Below are 19,611 nucleotides of genomic sequence, written 5' to 3' on the forward strand. Positions count from 1 at the left end.
ACTGACCGCTGATGCACACCAACATTCATGGAAAACTCGTTCTCAAATCTCCATTCACTCTCACCTGGGTGCAAGCACCTACATGCCAAGGCATAACCACTCTGACCAGCCACTCCATGATCCCAAGCGTTCTCATTGACCACTTCACCTGCCTGGAAACTGTTAAAGGCCTTCTCCAGATCAATGAAAATAACGTACAGATCCCTTTTCTTTCCCATATGTATTTTTCCTGAAGCTGTCAAACAGTGAATTTGGCATCAGTGGTCCCTTTGCCTGCTATAAAACCAAACTGCATCTTATCAGTATTCTCTCTTTCTGTAAGCATACCTTCTAGAACTCTCTCCATTACCTCCATTATTTGGTCTAAAAGTTTTATGCCTCTATAATTTCCTCTTTCCAGGGCATCACCCTTCCCTTTTTACTCATTTACGTCGCACTTTTCAGCCATTCATTTGGGACAACACACACATATATAATCGTATTTATTGAATCAGTAACTAACCCCATTCCGATATCGCCTATACATCTTTTATCTTTTGATCGGTTGGCTTCCTTGCTCCACATCGATTGTTTTGTTTCCTCCAACCTCCACTTCCTGCATACATTTCTTAATACTGTAATACCATTTCTGTGTCTCTTACTTTAGACTTTTTTCATACCCATATGTTAATGTGGGAAATAAAGCACCTCTGGGCAGTTTTCCCATAGCCTCTGTACTGAAATCTTTTATGTTGTATCAGGGCACCAGCCACTTTTCATACATAAGTCACTCGGATTTCCTCTTCTGCATATTTATCTCTTTTCTGTCACTATATTCAGGTACATGAATTTCTCTGCCAGTGTCTCTCTCTTTCCACTGACCAACACATCAAGGTCGGAATCAGCCTGTCACGACAACCATCACTTAAACTCTTACTTACATTTACTTTCAGACTTCATCACATACAGATATCCATAAAACTTAACTTGTCTCCAAAGTCCCATTCATAGTTTGAAATGAGCACAGTATCATCTGTATACATCAGATTCAAGATATTCTGTCCCTTACTATTCATCATTGTCTTCACTTCTCTTTCCACTAGTTGTGTTTTGATCTCTTCTAATCCCATCTATCTATCTATCTATCTATCTATCTATATATATATGTTTATATCCATCCATCCATCCATCCATCTTCCAATTCTACATTGCCCCATGAGGAGCGTAGGAGCCCGGGGCTAGGCAGTTGGTCCCGATATTTAAGATGAGAGTGAAATTATATATATATATGTACACACACACACTGAACAGCCATGAGGACTTCACAGACACCTGTTTCTCACTTCAGACATTAATCTACCCTTACTTTTTCTTCCCCCAAATAGTGGTCAGGACTGTGTAGACTGGTTTATAGTGGATGTGAAGAGGAGGTTGGTGAGAGGGTAAAGAATGGTCAGAAGAAGTGGTATAAGGTATCAAGAATGGTGTGCCACAGCACAGAGGTTAAAAAATGTGTTAAATGGTTATGAGACCAGTGTTGAGGTATTGGATGGATACCTGGGCACTGAGGGAGGGAGGGGAGGAGAAGCATGAGAAGAATGAAATAAGAATGCTTTGGTGAGGGGTGGGTGTTTTGATCAGAGAATGGTTTAGAAACGAGGACTTTAGGTGGTGAGCAGGTGTGATGTGTAGCAGTGAGATCTTAATAACAGGATTTAGATGGTATGGTCATCAGAAGAGAAGAGAGGAGCCAATCAAAGAGAGAATGAATGTCAGTGGAAGGAAGGTCAAGAGGAAAGCAGTGGATTAGGTTAAGAGATGTGGCTCAAAGAGATTTGAGAGACACTGGGCTCATGGAGGGCAGTGCCATGGATAGACAGCAATGGTGAAGGCTCATTAGAGAAGCCATCCCCAAACAGACGGTGGGTGTTAGCGCCGAAGTGGTGACATGTAGAGGTGTATGGTATGTAGGAGGACTGCTGGGCCTTGATAGCAGGCTGTGAAGCCTATGCCCAGAGTCGGACACATAAAAAAAAAAAAAAAAAAAAAAAAAGTTGGGAATAGCTATCAAAGATTAAGAAGATGTAGGGTACATGAAGGGTGTGCCTCCCCCCCCCCCTTTTTTTTTTCTTTTTAAATTTGATAGTGGATTGACTCTGCCAGGTGCATGTGAAGCACATCAGCACAAGAAAATCCCAGTACTTCAGAAATGTTTAGATGGATAGACCTGAGGTCAGACCAGGGCCAGGGATATGAATGATATGGGAATGATAGTCTGGTCCATTTTACAGGGCATGCTGTTGACATTTCTCCCACTTTTGTACTTGCTGTGTTTCTAAATCTTACCTCACTGTATCCTTAAGTGGGGAAAAGGTCAGGGTGGTGGTGGTGGTGGTGGTGGTGGTGGTGGTGGTGATGGCGGCGGCAGCAGCAGTTGAAAAATACTGCTAATATATCCCCTCATATAGATGATAAAGTTATACCTCTCTCATGACTACAACCTTCCACTCTTTTCCAGATCCCATATACTGTAATTCCTCAATCCTCAATCATCATCCTGTGTAATTTAGATTATATTTCACATGAAGTAACTGGTATAATGACAGTGACATAGACTGAATTAGATAATGCAACCACCATTATTTTAACAAGTGTTGATGGAAATGCCAGATGGTGAATTAAAGTAGTGGATGCTAAATAACTCCAGTTTAAACACGAAGCTGTCTCCGAAATATGCCATGGGAACAATTGAATCTGAAAGTGCAGTTTTACCAAAAGAGCTCACTTTATTCAAATGGTCAGTGGTGCCAGCCATTTTTTGATAAAGGGATTTTTACCATAATTTCATGACCCAGGACAACCTATGACATTATGATTGTGAGACTGGTATAATAGAAGTACTGGTATTAGAAGTTAAGAGTGAGGACAGCAAAAATGGAACTCTTAAGGAACAGAAGTGTTACAAGTGGACATGGTAAGGAATTTTGGAGAGTTATGAAAAATGTGATGTTGGAAAGTCTGCTGATCAGAGTAAAGGAAAGTGTGCTTTGATGGTATGGGATTGTACTGTCACATAGAATGAATTAGTATAGTGGTGAAAAACATACAGAATATAAGAAGTGTAAGGGTAGATGGAGGGATTGAAGGCCAAGAAATGGATAGATGTGAATACAATAGACCCTTGCAATACTGAACCCCAATATAACAGATTTAAGATTTATCATGTGCCTCAAAGCCACCAAACTTCTGTTGGCAATACTTAGTTGTTAGGATGCATCACACAGCCCATCCAAATGCCTCTGAGCCCATTTAACTGTTTTACAGTTACTGAACAATGGTCAATAAGTGAGGCACAATATATGGCCCTTCTGAACTACTCCTCATGAGCTGGGTGACACAACACAGTTGCCAAGGTTGTGGTGGTTTCTCCCACCCACTTGGGCTGGGTTGGATATCTGTTGCCAGGAAAAGTTGGGCTATTTTGAGGCTACTTCTGGTAGGCTTGGATGAGTCCAGAGTCTGTGGACACACTATCACATGCGATCACCTTAGTCTTGCGGTGTCTTTTGTTTTGCTGAGACAACCATGTTTGCATCTCATGTCTCTCGACTTTACCAAGAATTTTTCTGCTGTGATTGTGAAGAATGGCTTCTAGTATGGAATCTCCCAGTACGACTTCTTCTGAGAAAGCGAAGAGGAAGAATCTTTTCATTTTGGAGAAGATGGAGGTGATTGAGGCCCACAAGAAAGGCATGAGCAGGGCCTATCTCATGGGTAGTTATGGCCTCAAGAAGACAACCCTTCATGATACTCTGAAGACTGAAGATAAAACAAAGGAAGCAGTAAAGAAAATGGAAAGCAGGAAGAAAGGGAAGAGTATGTTCAAGACCAGGAAGCTGCCAAATGAGAAGTTGGGCAAAGATGTGCTTAAAGTGGTATGCACAGGAGTGAGTTGAGATTGTCTGTTCGTGGCCTGGACATCCAACATTCAGCACAGAGGCATGCTGCACACCTTGGAATTAAAGATTTCAAGTGTAGAGATAGGTGGCTGGCTGTGGAGGTTCACGAGGCACAATGGCATTGTTAACAAGGCAATTGGAGAGCTGCACAGTTCCAGTGTTGATGCTGTAGAGCCATTTGTACAGCATCTGTGGAAGCTAATGGAGGAGGAGGGCCAGCATGAGTTCCAAATCTACAATGCAGACACAATTGGGCTCTTCTGGCATGCTCCTCCTCAAAACACCAAAGCTTCCAAAGAAATTGACTGCACTCCAGGGCATGAAACAATGAAGAAGCAGCTCTCCATCCTGGTCTGTGCCAACACTGATGGTTCTCATTGCCTACAGCCAGTCATAATAGGTAAGCGCAAGCAGCCCAGGTCACTCAAGGACATCATGGCCAAACTTCCAGTGAAGTATGGGAACAAGTGTGCCAGTCATAGTAAGAGCAAGCAGCCCAAGTCAGTCAAGAACATCATGGCCAAGCTTCCTGTGAGGTAATATGGGAACAAGTCTGCCAGTCATAGTACGTAAGAGTAAGCAGCCCAGGCAGTCAAGAATGTCATGGCCAAGCATCCTGTGGAGTAACATGGGAATAAGTCTGCCAGTTGTAGCAAGTAAGGCCAAGTAGCCCATCTCTCTCAGGAACATCATGGCCAGGCTTCCTGTGTAGTAACATGGGAACAAGTAAGCCTGGTTTAACCAGGATATCATCAATGACTGGTTCCACCACAGCTTTGATACTTCTGTGCAGCAGCACCTAAAAAGGTATGGCATCAGTCTTGATGAAATGAAGGCAGTGCTGCTATTGTAACAAGACCATAGCCCATCTTTCCACCACCAAACCGTGCAGCACGGATGGACGAATTAGGACCTTGTTCCTGCCACCCAGCACCACAGCAATGATCCAGGACATGGACCAGGGAGTCATACAGAGTGGCAAAAGGCACTACAGAAGTCTTTACCTGCAGCAGTGCCTCATTGTGACTGAGGATGGGATGGACAAGGCTGACTGTGAGGACACCAGAAGCAAGAAAACCCAGGAGAATTTCAAGCACTACACCATAAAGGACACCATTTTCAACTAGGCATAGGTATGGCAGAAAGTGCCATTTGCCACGCACAGGAGTGGGTGGTACAAACTCTTCGGAACCCCCAAGACTTCAGCTTCACAGCATGATTTGTGGTTTGGTCATCTAGGATGGTAGAATTATTGGCAGCTGTAGGGCTGGGGAACCTTGTTGAGGAGGAGCTGCAACAGTGGCTGGATGAGGATGCTGGTGTGGCTGGCTGCCATCAACAGACGGAGGAGGAAATTGTAGCGGAACTGCAGGAAGATGTGACACCAACAAAGAGGAAAGACAAAGAGGAGGAGGAGGCGGCACCTAAACTATCTAGCTGTAGGTATTTATGCTGCAGTGCTCATGCATCTCCTGGTCATCCTTTCGGGACTTTGGCAGAAGCTTTGCCATTGCACTTGACATCTCAAAGGCTTTCGATCAAGCCTGGCATAAATCTTTAATTTCCAAACTTCCCTCTGATGGTTTCTATCCTTCTATCTGTGCCTTCATCTACAGCTTCCTTTCTGATCGTTCTATAGCCGTTGTTGTAGACGGCCATCATTCTTCTCCTAGATCTGTCAACAGTGGTGTTCCTATCACCAACTTTCTTCCTTTTATTCATCAGTGATCTAAGCTGTACATCTAACCCTATCCACTCGTACGCTGATGATTCCACCTTTCCATTCGGTTCCCGCAACATCCATCCCAGCAGTTACTTCAGCTAACAAGGGATGAGGCTATGGCACTCCTAATGTCTGACTTGGCTCATATCTCTGACTGGGGTAAAAATAATCTTGTTATATTTAATGCATCAAAGACTCAGTTTTTACACCTATCAACCTGATAAAATCTTCGACAGGAGTACCCACTAATGTTTAATAATATTCAGCTTGATCCTGCATCATTCTTGAACATGCTTGGGGTTTCATTCACATGGGATTTATCTTTGGAAGATCATATTACATCTCATGTAAAATCTGCTTCCAAGAGATTAGGTGTGTTAAGCCAACTCCGTACCTTTTTTACCCCTCCACAGTTGTTGACTTCATACACGGGTTTTATTCGCCCCTGTGTTGCTGCTGTATTAGCTCCAGTCTGATGAGCCATATGACATCATAATGATGAGAAAGGTGTCCTCCAACACTGCTTTTTTTTCCTTTTTTTTTTAATGTGAGGAAGAAGGAACCATTTGCTAGGTGCCCGGAAAACAGTTCCTTCCAAGAGAAAAACAAAAATAATACAAAAGAGAGCCCATTTCAACATCCATTCATTTTGAGATGCCTGGACACACTGCATTTGAAAGACTGGAGATCATAGGAAGTAGGAAATACAGACAGAGGAAGACAGTTCCGGAGTTGACCTGTTGCAGAAATGAAGGACTGCGAGTAACAGTTAACTTTTGCATTAGAGAGTTTGACAGAAAAGGTTTGAGAGTTTGTTTCTAGTCGGATGCTTCGCGCCTGTCGTAGAGGTGGAGGAACACAAGCAGACATTTCAGAGGAACAGTGACCATGGAAGTAGCGATAGAAATGAGATAAAGAGGCAACAGTGCCGCTAAGAGACAGAGGTTGAAGGGAGCCAGTAAGAGGATGATCCAGCCAAAGTCTTTCAAGGCTGTGCCCTCTGCTGCCAAGAGGCCCTGCACAGAGTCAGAGACCTCCATTGTGTCTGTAGCATCAGCCTCCCCATCCAGTTTCCACATAGCCTTATGAGCCAGCACTACAGCCTCCAGGACCCCAACCCCCAGTGCAATAATCTGCCATTTTAGAAGTTAGAAAGTAGCCAAATTTCTGTATATCTATGATATGTACGACTCTATACCAGACGTGACACCTGAGTCACCAGATGTAATCATTACCGACAGTGACAGAAGTAATCATTACCGACAGTGACAATGAGTGACAGTTCTGTCAGTATACAACCTACAAGATACGTGGCAATGTTAGCAGTGTACAGCCATACGTACAGGTACAGTGTACGAAACGTGTTTCCTACCCCTTTTACTCCAACCTAAACTAAATTATTTAAGTCCCTTTATTATCCGGATGCCCACTAACCGGACATTTTGGGCCTAGGCCTTTAGAACCCCCAAATGGCCAAAAAATGAAAAAAATCCCCCCAAAACCTGAATTTTTTCCCACCCGTAATTTGAACTTGGTGTGCAGCGCTGAACAGCTGTGTTTACGCACAGCCCCCAGCCCCCTGCTGTCCCTCCCCTCCCCAGTTACCATCTAACTACCATCGTGAGTAGATGCTCATCACAATGGATGCTGCACGTTCTTGTTTTTGTGAATAAACTGCAATACCTCGCCACTAGACCACATGGGAATTTACAGTGTTGTGCAGTGTTAAGAAATTAGAATTTAGAGTGCAAAGATTAAGTGTGGAGTGCAAACTGGCGGTTGAAACTGGCATGGCACAACTAAGAACAGAATGTGCAGTGTTAAACAATTATAACTCAGAGTGCAAAGAATTAAGTGCAGCACAACACTGGATTACTGTACGTGCTTCAAGAGCATTTTCACCACTGCCATAGCCTTAGAAGAGGCAGCCATGGATGTGCTGTAAGTACGCTGTACTATCTATCTATCTATCTATTGCCAGACGCCTCAATCCCGTTCGGGGTGGCCACAAACAAATTGCCTCCACGTTGCCCTGTCCCCCGCCATTTCACTGCCCCGCTTCCAACTCACACCCCCCTCTCTCATATACCTCTCCACCCCATCCCTCCATCTCATCCTCGGCCTCCCCCTCCCTCTTCCCCCCTCCACCTCACTCACATACACTCTCTTCGTCAGTCTTTCACCCTCCATCCTCTCCACATGGCCAAACCACCTCAGTGTATTCCTCCAAATGCTTCCTATCACATCCACATCCTCACCACAACACTCCTTTATATCCTCATTTGTCAGCCTGTCTCTCCATGTGACTCCACAGGCACCTCTTAAATAACTCATTTCCACTGCTCTCACTCTTGACTTGTGTCCTTCCATCAACGTCCAAGCTTCACTTCCATACGTTAGAGTTGGTATCACATTACTGTCATGTAGTAACTTTTTCACTTCCATGCTCACTTCCCTGTTTCTTATCACTGCTTTCAAAGAACCAGCAACCTTTCTTCCCTGCTGTACCCTTTCAAGCACATCACCCTCCAAACCTCCATCCTTACTCATCATACTACCCAATTACTTAAACATACTCACATTTTCCAATTCCTCACCATCCAACCTCACTGTACATTCACTGATTTCACCTTTCTCAAAGACCATCACTTTACTCTTCCCTACATTCACCTTTAGATTCCGTTTCTTACACACTCTCCCAAACTCATCCACCAACCCATGCAGCTCTCCTTCGTCTTCACTCAACAACACAGTATCATCTGCAAACAACAGTACACGGAGTTTCCATACATTACCCTCTCTCCCAGGGCCACTCCAACATCCACTACCCTACCTTGTACCTCTTTTATTACCCCATCCATGTGCAGATTGAACAACCATGGAGACATGACATATCCCTGTTTCAATCCAGCCTTCAAAGAGAAAAATTCACTCAGTTCACCATCTACACGCACTGCAGCCTTAGCGCCATCATACATACTCTTCACAGCATTCAACAACTTCCCATCTACTCCATATATTCTTAATACTTTCCACAATCCTTGTCTATCCACCCTGTCATGTGCTTTCTCCAAATCCAGGAAAGCCGCATACAACTTCTTTCCCTTGTCTAGAAACGTTTGCACTAAAGATCTAAGAATGAATATCTGATCTACACAACCTCTTCCCTTCCTAAAGCCTCCCTGTTCTTCTCCAACTAATTCCTCTGTTCTTTCTCTAACTCTGTCAGTAAGTATCCTACCATACACTTTTCCTATTATACTAAGAAGACAGATGCCCCTATGTTTACCACACACTTCTTTTTCCCCTTTTCCTTTGTACAAGGGAATAATTATACCTGACTTCCAATCCTCTGGGACTCTACCTTCCTCCCAGGCCAATCTGCACATTTTCCACATCCATTCTGCTGCTATCTCTCCCCCATGCTTCAGCATTTCACCACACACTCCATCAATTCCTGGGACTTTCCCCAATTTAACTTTCTTCATTGCTTCCACAACTTCTATCCTACTGATTTCTTCCTGTCTTCTCACCTCCCTCCTTCTCCCAGCCATTCCCCAGCCACTTATACTCGCATTACTTCCATCCTCTATGTTCAACAATTCCTTAAAGTGTTCTCTCCATCTTCTCACTTTTTCTCCCTTCTCCACTAGTAAGCTACCATTTTTATCTTTCACTCCCCTGCTAACTTCACTTCCACCCTGTCTTACTCTTTTCACCTCTTTCAAGAACATTTTCTTACAGTCCCTCCACTTTACACTCAAGTTCCTTCCAAATTCCTCATCCGCTCTCTTCTTACTCTCTCTTACTAATCTTTTCACCTCTTTCTTTCTTTCTACATATAACTCTTTCTTCCGCCTTTCAACTTCTTCCACGCCCCTATTTCTCATCCATTCATTGTATGCTTTCTTCTTTTATGCCACAGCCTGTCTCACCTCCTCATTCCACCACGCTATTCCTTGCACACCCCTCCATCTTCTCTTCATCCCACACACCACATCACATGCTGCACATATTTCTTCTTTAAATATCCTGCACACACCTTCCACGTCCCCCATCTGCTCCAATTCACATTTGCCCAATTTTTCCTCCACTTCTCTCTTATACTCTGCCTTTTTCTCATCCTCTTGTAACCTTTCCACTCTCCTTACAAATACTCCTTCTTCCCATCCTTCCCTTCTTCTATTTCTCCATCCTAATTGGACCTTGATTCTGGCCACCACCAAGTAGTGGTCAGAAAGTCCACTCCCCCAACCTCTATAAGCTCTTGCATCCATTACACCTTTTCGCATCCTTTCATCCACACACACATAATCAGTCATTGCCTTCCTTTCATTCAGTTCACCACCCACCTTTCTCATCACTCGCCATGTATACCTGTAGATCATTTTGTGCCTGAAGAGGGTTTTGGCTATCACCAACCCCCTCCCAGCACAAATGTCCACTAACGCACTTCCATTTCCATCTATCTCAGCAGGTACACCCGACTCACCAACTATTCCATCCACCTTCACATTCCCTACTTTATCATTCATATCACTGATCAAATACACTCTCATTCCTTCCAAACTTTTCCATGCTTACTTCCACATTTGTCCAGAACTCTTCTCTCACTCTGCTTGCACGATCTTGCGTTGGCGCATACAAACAATCGCCCACATTTGTATTCCAAGTTTCAATCTTACCCACACAATCCTTGACCCAACTGATCCATACTCTCTTATGCTCTTCTTCCATCTTTTACTCACAACTATACATACTCCTTCTTTTGCCCTCTCATTCTCACCTACTCCTGCACATATACCCCATCCATACTCCCATTCCCTCACACTCTCACCTCCCCATTTCGTTTCAGTTATTCCGCATATATCAACTTTCGCACCCTCAAGCACCTGGACAATCTCTCTCTCTTTCACCTCATCATTTGCTCCCCTTACATTCCACGTTCCGATTACCATGTCCTTTGTCCGGTCCTTGGTTGTCATCTTTTGGTTTGTCCTTGTCCGAGGCTTATTGTTTGTCTTTTTAGTTAATTGTTTTCTGGGGAGAGGCATTAACCCTCCGCCAACCCTTTTAGTCGCCTTTTACGACAAGCAGGGATACTGGGGGAGTATTCATGAAAACTCCCCCTACCCTAGGTGGGGTACACTGCTAAATATTTTCCATACTTTCTTCTAATTCCTCATTCTCTGGTTCCTTTTCATTTATTTCATGTTTTATGTCCCTTATTTGTGTGAATAGGGTCTTAAATAGGTGCTATGCATGTTCGGTAGGGAGTTATTTAGGTGGCTTTCAAAGTTAGGCTGGGTTAGGGTCCAAAAGTACCCGTTTAGGAGGCAGGGGCCCAGTATCCGGACAAAACCACTTCCCGGACATGCCTTTGGCTGTATTACGTCTGATATGGGGAAGATTACTGTATTACCATATATATCTGTGTAGTCTATCACTCCCCCAGTGCTCCTTCAGAAGCCAGTGTAGTTGACTCCATATCCACACAGTTGAGTAACCTTAACCTTACCCTTAGCACTGAAATTACCGTTTTGGGTGATTTTAACATACATAATGTAAAATGGTTATTGCACTCTGCCAAGACTGACGATACTGGTCTAGAGTGCAAGCTGGTTGCAGAATTGTTTAATCTCATGCCATTGGTTAAGCATCCAACCAGAATACCAGATAATCCTGACCATAATGCCTATCTCATGGACCTATTCCTGACAAATAATCCAGATCAATACAGGATAGAAGCACCGTCACCACTTGTATCCTCCGACCACAATCTCATTAAAGCCTCATTAGTCGGCTCCCCCTAACCCCCTGTTCTGGACCTGTCAGGGTGACCCGATGACACTTTGATAGGGCAAACTGGAATGGATTTAGAAATTATCTTGCTGACATTCCATGGCAGTCTTTCTTCTCTAGTGATATTAGTTCTACCCAGTCCCACATTAATAACTTTATACCAGCTGGTATGGATTTATTCTTACCAAATCAGGATTACATTAAAAGATCAAACTCCCCAACATGGTTTGATAGGAATTGTGCCAGAGCAACGGCCCAAAAGTCATAGCATATAACGTTTACTTAACCTGTGGATTGTGAGCCACAGCTCAGGCTGGGTAGCATCACGTTGCGAGCCACAGCTCAGGCGGTGTTGGCCGTGCATCACCAATAACTATTCCACCCCTGTGCAAACTTATGCATGGCGATATGCAGACGGAGAGAAAGAGATTTTTTCTTTTCACCAGATGATGCCCTGGATGTTTATCTTAAGTTTATAATAAACAAAAAACTTTTTTTTTTTTTTTTTTCACTACTCTCCTACATAAACTTACTCATGGCCCTATGCAAAGACGGAGAGAGAGAGAGAGAGATGATTATTTTTTTTTTACCAGATGATGTCCTGGGTGTTTATCTTCAAGTTTATAATAAACAAAAACTAAAAAAAAAACTTTTTTCCTTCATATTTTGCACACCACGGGGTGGGATAAAAAAAAAGGTAATTGTGCAATCCACAAATTAAAATAAAAAACATCTGAATCAGTCTGTCAGTTTAAAATTGTTAGAGACTACGCAAAAGCAGTAATAAATCCTGCTAAATCAATCTTTCTTCAAAACCAAGCATCAAAACTACTTAACAATCCTAATGACAATAGAATATTCTGGTCAACTCTCATTTCTTTCGATAATAACTTTAACCAGTCATCATCTATTCCCCCACTTAAATTTTCAGATGGTAATGTTACAAATGATCTGCATGGTAAAGTGAATATCCTTGTCAGTACATTTGCCAGAAATTCTACCGTAGAGGATGTCAGCCAGAATGTCCCTGTACTAGAACTTTACTTTCCCAAAATTGTTCCACTTAAAGTCCAGGCTAGATACTTAAAATCCATCGTAGACAATTTACCGACCAACAAAGCTTCAGGACTAGATGGAATTCCTCCAATTGTTTTGAAAAAGTGCTTCCCAGTAGTTGCCTCTGTTCTAGCTAAATTATTCAGACTATGGATACATACTTCTTCATTCCCTATTTCATGGAAAGAAGCCAGTAGCCACCAATTCCAAAGAAAGGAAGTTCCTCTGACCCCACTAATTACAGACCAATAGCTATCATGTCTTCTGTTGGTAAAGTATTTGAAATTGTAATTAACAAGCACATGTTACACATCACGAATCCAACAGCTTATTAGTAATAGACAATATGTTTTTTGTCACGAAAGAACCACCATTGATATGCTCAATCTCCTGACTCATACTATCCATCAATCAATTGACCAACATGAAGAAACTCATGCAATAGCCCTTGATATTTCTAAAACTTTTGACAGAGTGTGGCACTGTTCCCTGCTATCCAAACTCCCTTTCTGTGGACTAACGTCTTTTATGTCTCTGCTATCCTCATCTCAGCAACAGAAAAATAAGAGTAAAAGTAGATGGTAGATGATGTATATTCCAGTTTCCACTCAGTTAATGCCAGTGTGCCACAAGGATCAGTTCTGGCACCAACCCTATTCCCAATCCATATTAATGATCTCTTATCTGTCACCCACAATCCCATCTATTCACATACAGGTGACTCAACACTTCATGCTACATTCACACTCAAACACCCATTCACAAAGTTTGCTATCTCTAACTCTCAACTCAGTGCAGCCATCTCCACAAATCAAGACTAATCTGAGATCACTCAGTGGGGACAAAATAACCTTGTCTCATTTAATGCTTGTAAAACCAAATATATACAAAGAGACAGATATCGCCAGATTTGTATATTACCGTCAGTACTAGTAATATTCCCATCTCCAAAAGAATTGAAATTCTCGTTGTCTTACTTAACAGTGCCCTCAGCTGGACCTCTCATTTCAGATCACTTGCTAAAACTGCCTCAGAGAAACTTGGATTATTGTACAGAATCCATAACTTCTTCACTGAGGAGCATTTTTTTTTTTTTTATGCGAGGAGAAGGAACCAAAGGCTGCGAGCCCGCAATTGTTGTTCCTTCCAAGAGAAAAACAAAATACAAGAGAGAGCCAAATTCAAGATCCGATCATTTCGAGATGCCTGGCCACACTGCGTTTGAAAGACTGGAGATCATAGGAAGCAAGAAATACAGACAGAGGGAGTTAGCTATGATTTATGTGTGCTTTCAGCTAGAATATTGCTCACCCTTGTGGAATGGATGTGGAGAGGTTGCACTAAAACAACTAGACAAAATTCAGAACAAAGCTGTTGGAATTATTAATAACCCTGCTATCACAAATAAACAACCTCCCCTACAAGTAAGAAGGAATGTTGCCTCCCTTGCATTATGTTACAGATACTTGTATGGCAAATGCTCAGATGAAGTTGCAACCATGGCGCCACCTCTCCTTGCCTTCCCTTGTCCTACACGGGCATCTGGTAGCACTCGTGATTGGAATGTCACTCAGCTATATTGCAGAACTTCTGCCCATCAGAATTCTTTTATTCCTCGAACTGCATCTCTCTGGAACTCACTTCCCCAGAGCTATTTCCCCCCAAACTTCAACCTACAGCTGTTCAAGTCCAACTGTTACAGATTGTTTATGAATGTAGGATGTCAGTAATATGGTGTATGGATTATTTTTTTATTCATTTGTTTTTCCTTCCTCTGTTTTGTTATTACCGGTAAAGGGGAAAAAAAAAAAAAACTAGCCTGAAATTGCCCCTCCCCATTGTGACTGCTGGTTTGTACTGAGATTTCAGTATAGTAATACTATACTAGTCATGAAGTCCTATGACAGGGATGTGAAATAAGCTGCAATAGGGCTTGAAAGGGTACAACAAGGAAGAAAGATTGCTGGTTCCTTGAAAGCAGTGATAAGAAACAGAGAAGTGAGCATGGAAGTGAAAAAGTTACTACATGACAGTATTGTGATGCCAACTTTAACGTATGGAAGTGAAGTTTGGACCTTGTTGGAGGGACTGAAGTCAAGAGTGAGAGCTATGGAAATGAGTTATTTGAGAGGAGCATGTGGAGTCACAGGGAGAGACAGACTGACAAATGAGGAAGTGAAGGAGCGTTTTGGTGTGGATGTGGATGTGATAGGAGGCGTTAGGAGAAACACACTGAGGTGGTTTGGCCATGTGGAAAGGATGGAAAGTGAGAGACTGATGAGGAGAATGTTTGTGAGTGAGGTGGAGGGGGGGAGAGGGAGGGGGAGGCCAAGGATGAGATGGAGGGATGCAGAGCTATGTGAGAGAGGGGTGTGTGAGCTGGGAGCAGGGCAGTGAAATGGTGTTGGACAGGGTGACATGGAGGCGATTTGTTTGTGGCCACCCTTTACGGGATTAAGGTGTCTGACAATAAACAAGATGGATAGATAGTGTCTAGCATTCACCCAACTGTAGCAAGCTAACATGAATACTGGTGAACTGCCCGCTAACATTCTGAAAGGCAATCATGATCACTTTGCTTGTCATCCACTCATTAACTAGCAAGGCAATCATATTGGAGAGATGCTAGCTAGCGAGACTGCCGAGTCATTATAAGACATGTGTCGCATATGGAAATTCAATCACCCTTGTTAAGCTGGCTTCTCTTACTGATATTATGTTTAATTCGAGACAAGAGTATCATAGATGGCAAAAGTCTTATATTGCTGGTAGTGAAAAACAGGAAAATCAGTTGTAATGTAAAGCAATACTGTCCGAAATTACAACTACCCTGTATTTTTCAGCCATTACTAGAGTACTTCAGTAATGTCAAAGCCACTCAGGGCTCAGCCAGTTACACTACTGTTATGAAAATGGATAAAATTTACCGAGTTGCATCATTAATACTATCTATCTGCCTGTCTATAGCCAGATGCCTTAATCCCGTAAAGGGTGGCCACAAACAAACTGCCTCCATGTCGCCCTGTCCAGCGCCGTTTCACTGCCCTGCTCCCAGCTTACATCCTCCTCACTCATATCTCTCCACTTCATCCCTCTATCTCATCCTTGACCTCCCCCTCCCTCTCCTCCCCTCCACCTCGCTCACATACGCTCTTCTTATCAGTCTCTCACTCTCCTCTGTTACATGACCAACCCACTTCTATGTGTTTCTTCTAACGCTTCCTATCACATCCACATCCACACCACAACACTCCTCTACTTCCTCATTTGTCAGTCTGTCTCTCCATGTGACTCCACATGCTCCTCAAATAACTCATTTCCACAGCTCTCACTCTTGACTTGTGTCCTTCCAACAAGGTCCAAGCTTCACTTCCATACATTAGAGTTGGTATCACAATACTGTCATGCGGGGACTTTTCTTTACTTCCATGATCACTTCCCTGTTTATCATTGCTTTCAAAGAACCAGCAACCTATCCTCTTTTTTGTACCCTTTCAAGCACTTAACCCTCCAAACTTCCATCCTTACTCATCACACTACCCAAGTACTTAAATGCACTCACATTTTCCATATCCTAATCATCCAACCTCACTGTACATCCAGTGACATACTACTCTTGAAGATCATAACATTACTCTTCCTTACAATTTCCTTTCGATTTTGTTTTTTACACACACTTCCAAACTCATTCACCAAGCCTCACAGTTCCCCTTCATCTTCACTTAACAGTTCAGAATCATCTGCAAACAACAGTACAGGGAGTTTCCAAATGCTGTCCTCTCTCATTAGGGCTGCTCCAACATCCACTGGCCTAGCTTGTATCTCTTTTATAACCCCATCCATATACAGATTGAACAACCATAGAGACATGACACATCCCTGTTTCAGTCCAATATTCAAATGGAAAAATTCACTCAGGCAGTGCAGCCTTAGCACCTTCATACATACTTTACATGGCATTGAACAACTTTCCATTTATTCTATCTATTCTTAATACAGTGCACCCTCACACAATGCGAGTTCATGAGTGGCAGAAACCCTCTCATTCGATGATTTCGCATTGTGTGAACCAAAGAACTTTTGGGAAATACGGTAAATGGTGGACAGCCCTCCCAGGGCTTGGTCTTCGGGTCCCCTTTCAGCCTAGTCTACCCGGCTAATACTTTGTCTAACAGTACTTCTAGTTGGACCAACAAATACAGCAATGAACAGAACACCATGTACTTGTATTTAAATGACTTCTGGGCTTGTTAAGAAGGGAGGGGGGTGGGTATCTGAGGCTCAGGCGTCTACTCTTGCCCCGTGGGGCGGGTTGCCCCGTTGTCACTCTCACTGTCACTGCTGAGGTCTCCTGGAGGTGCCATAAAGCCTTCAGAATCGACAGGTGAGACCATGATGAACAGGTGGGTACTTATGATGCTAAAACGGACCACAGGATGCGAGGTACAACATACGTTCTCACGGCAATATGGAGGAGAACTGTCTGTTTACCCAGGAAAGTCGGTAGATGGCGTGCAGATAGCTGGTCAACCACCCGTCAGTTTGAATCTGGCTCGTTGCCAGCCACCTGCCTTCGTGTGACTGACTTGCATTGTCCAGCCTGACACTTGTGATAATGGCGGGAAGTCCATTTTTGCCCTGGAATCATACAGCCGAATTGCATGTTGGGAAGTTTAATTCACAGATTTCGCATTCGATAAAAGATAAGCATTTTCTGGGTTGACCTCGCATTGTAGGTGATTCACACAGTGTGAGTTCACATTGTGTGGGGGTGCGCTGTACAGTAGATGCTTTATTTAACAATCACTGATTTTATGGAGGCCTGAGAGAATGGAATTATTTTTTCCCTGTATTCTTGCCCTATTTAACTGAAAAAATCTGTTAAATCAAGCATAATTCCATTAAGGAAATTCCATACACAATAATGCATTTCTTGAGGTACAATATTAATTATGGGTGTAGACTACTGTGTGTAGCACTGATAGTTAGCATAGTTTGCTAGGTTTGGATTGCCTTCAGGGATTTAGTGGAAGATATCTCAAAATACCGAAAAATTTGGCTTTATATTGAGCCTTGGTTATGGAACTTGATTTAGCGGAAAATTTGAGATAACGGAATGGGGGTTGGCTGAATTAGTTCATTAGAATAAGCATCTATTGTATTTTTCACATTCCTTGTTTATCCACCGTGTCATATGCTTTCTCCAAATCCATTAAGGCGGCATACAATTTCTTTCCCTTCTTTAGAAACTAAAGACCTAAGAGTTAATATCAGATCTATGCAACCTCTTTCCATCCTACAGCCTCCCATTTCTTCACCAACTAATTCCTGTGTTCTTTCCCAAACTCTGTCAATAAGTATCCTACCACATACTTTTCCTGTTACACCAAGATGACAAATTCCCCATATGATTACCACACATTTCTGTTCCCCCTTTTCCATTGTATCCTATCTTCTGGGACTCTACCTTCCTCCTATGCCAATCTGCACATCTTCCATATCCATTTTGCTACTATCTCTCCCCAGTGCTTCAACATTTCTCCACACACCATCAGTTCCTGGGCCTTTCCCCATTTTGACTTTCTTCATTCCTTCCACTACTTCCAGCCCACTGATTCCTTACTGTCTTCTCACCTCCCCCCTTCTCCCAGCCACTCATACTCACATTAATTTCACTCTGTGTTTAACAGTTCCTTTAAAGTGTTCTCTCCATCTGCTCACATTATCCCCCTTTTCTACTAGCAATCTCCCATTTGTATCTTTCACTCCCCAACTAACTTCTTTAACACCCTGTCTATCTCTCTCTACCACGTTCCAGAACATTTTCATACATTCCCACCACTGTACACTCAGATTCCTTCCAAATTCCTTATCCACTCTCTTACACTATGTTGCTAATCTTTTCACCTTTTCCTTTCCACATATAATTCTCTCTTCCATCTCTCACCTTCCTCTACACCCCTGCTTCCCATCCACTCATCATATGCTTTCTTCTCTTGTGCCATATCTTGTCTCACCTCTTCATTCCATCATTCTGTTCCTTGCACCCCCTTTCATCATCTCTTCACCCCACACACCACCTCACATGCTGCACAGATTTGTTTTGTGATTATCTTGCACACACCTTCCACCTCCTCCATCCGCTCTAAATCATAAGGCCTATTTTGGTGGGATCAGTGGGGTTGGATTAGGATAGAGGCGGATTATTGACCCAGAAGGGCCACGCCAACGGCCATACCACGTTGAGTACACCGCTTCCCGTCCGATCAGCGAAGTTAAGTAACGTTGGGTCTGGTCAGTACTTGGATGGGTGACTGCCTGGGAACACCAGATGCTGTTGGCATCCCTACGTGTCAAGTGGGGTTGGTGGAGGATTAGTGCCCCTCCCTGTAAAACAATTAACTCTAAGCCATTGGCCACCCCGTCTGGGATACATGGCGTCTGGCAATGAATGAATGAAGAATGAAGGGCCACGCCAAAACAGTCCAGCAGTTTCAGATTGGCTTGTCCTGCTGCCATGGCGAAGCCCCAGTGCCCCATCTGATTGTAAACAAAACGATGGCGGTTGAAAGTTCAGACAGATGATTCGGTCAGCAGTAATTCTGCTCTCATTTTCAGCAATACGGTCCCATTGCTGATGAAACCAGACACAGTTGAGCCCCTCATATCCAGCTTAGTAACTGACAGTGGCATTTTCAGTATATTAAAAAAAAAAAAAAAAAAAAATAGGGCACTTGCAGTGTAGGAGCTGATGCTACATTTGTTTTGCCGTGATGTCACAATCCAGGATCGTCCAGCTCAGTCTACCTCGGGGAGGTGTACTGCCTCAGATCGATCTGGGATCATCTTTCATTCCAATCCAGGACCAGGACTGAGGCTTGCCAAAATAGGATCAGCAGTTGGGATCGACTTTACCTCGATCCGGTATCGATCTGGGATTAAACTTTCTCTCGCCAAAGCATGCCAACATTTACCCAATCACTCTCCACTCCTCTCTTATATTCTGCCTTTTTTTTCATCCTCTTGTAACATTTCTACCCTCCTTGTTTGGACTACTTTCTCCTGTCCTTCCCTCCTCCTATTCTTCCTTTG

The 19,611-nt window shown here is 43.1% G+C and overlaps 1 protein-coding gene and 1 non-coding gene across 2 annotated transcripts in view; both read left to right on the plus strand.

The window, feature by feature from the left end:
• The window catches only part of LOC145412272 (phytanoyl-CoA dioxygenase, peroxisomal-like), a 99,668-nt gene that overhangs the window by 10,364 nt on the left and 69,693 nt on the right, over positions 1-19,611 (plus strand). The gene's annotated exons all lie outside the window — the stretch shown is intronic.
• LOC145412302 (5S ribosomal RNA) lies at positions 18,744-18,862 on the plus strand. The gene has a single exon (XR_013899562.1). It is a non-coding gene; the product is annotated as a 5S ribosomal RNA (ribosomal RNA).

The sequence above is a fragment of the Coenobita brevimanus genome, chromosome 92 (assembly GCF_032717465.1).
Source record: "Coenobita brevimanus isolate Jiangsu-jjx chromosome 92, ASM3271746v2, whole genome shotgun sequence".
Classification (NCBI taxonomy): Eukaryota; Metazoa; Arthropoda; class Malacostraca; order Decapoda; family Coenobitidae; genus Coenobita; species Coenobita brevimanus.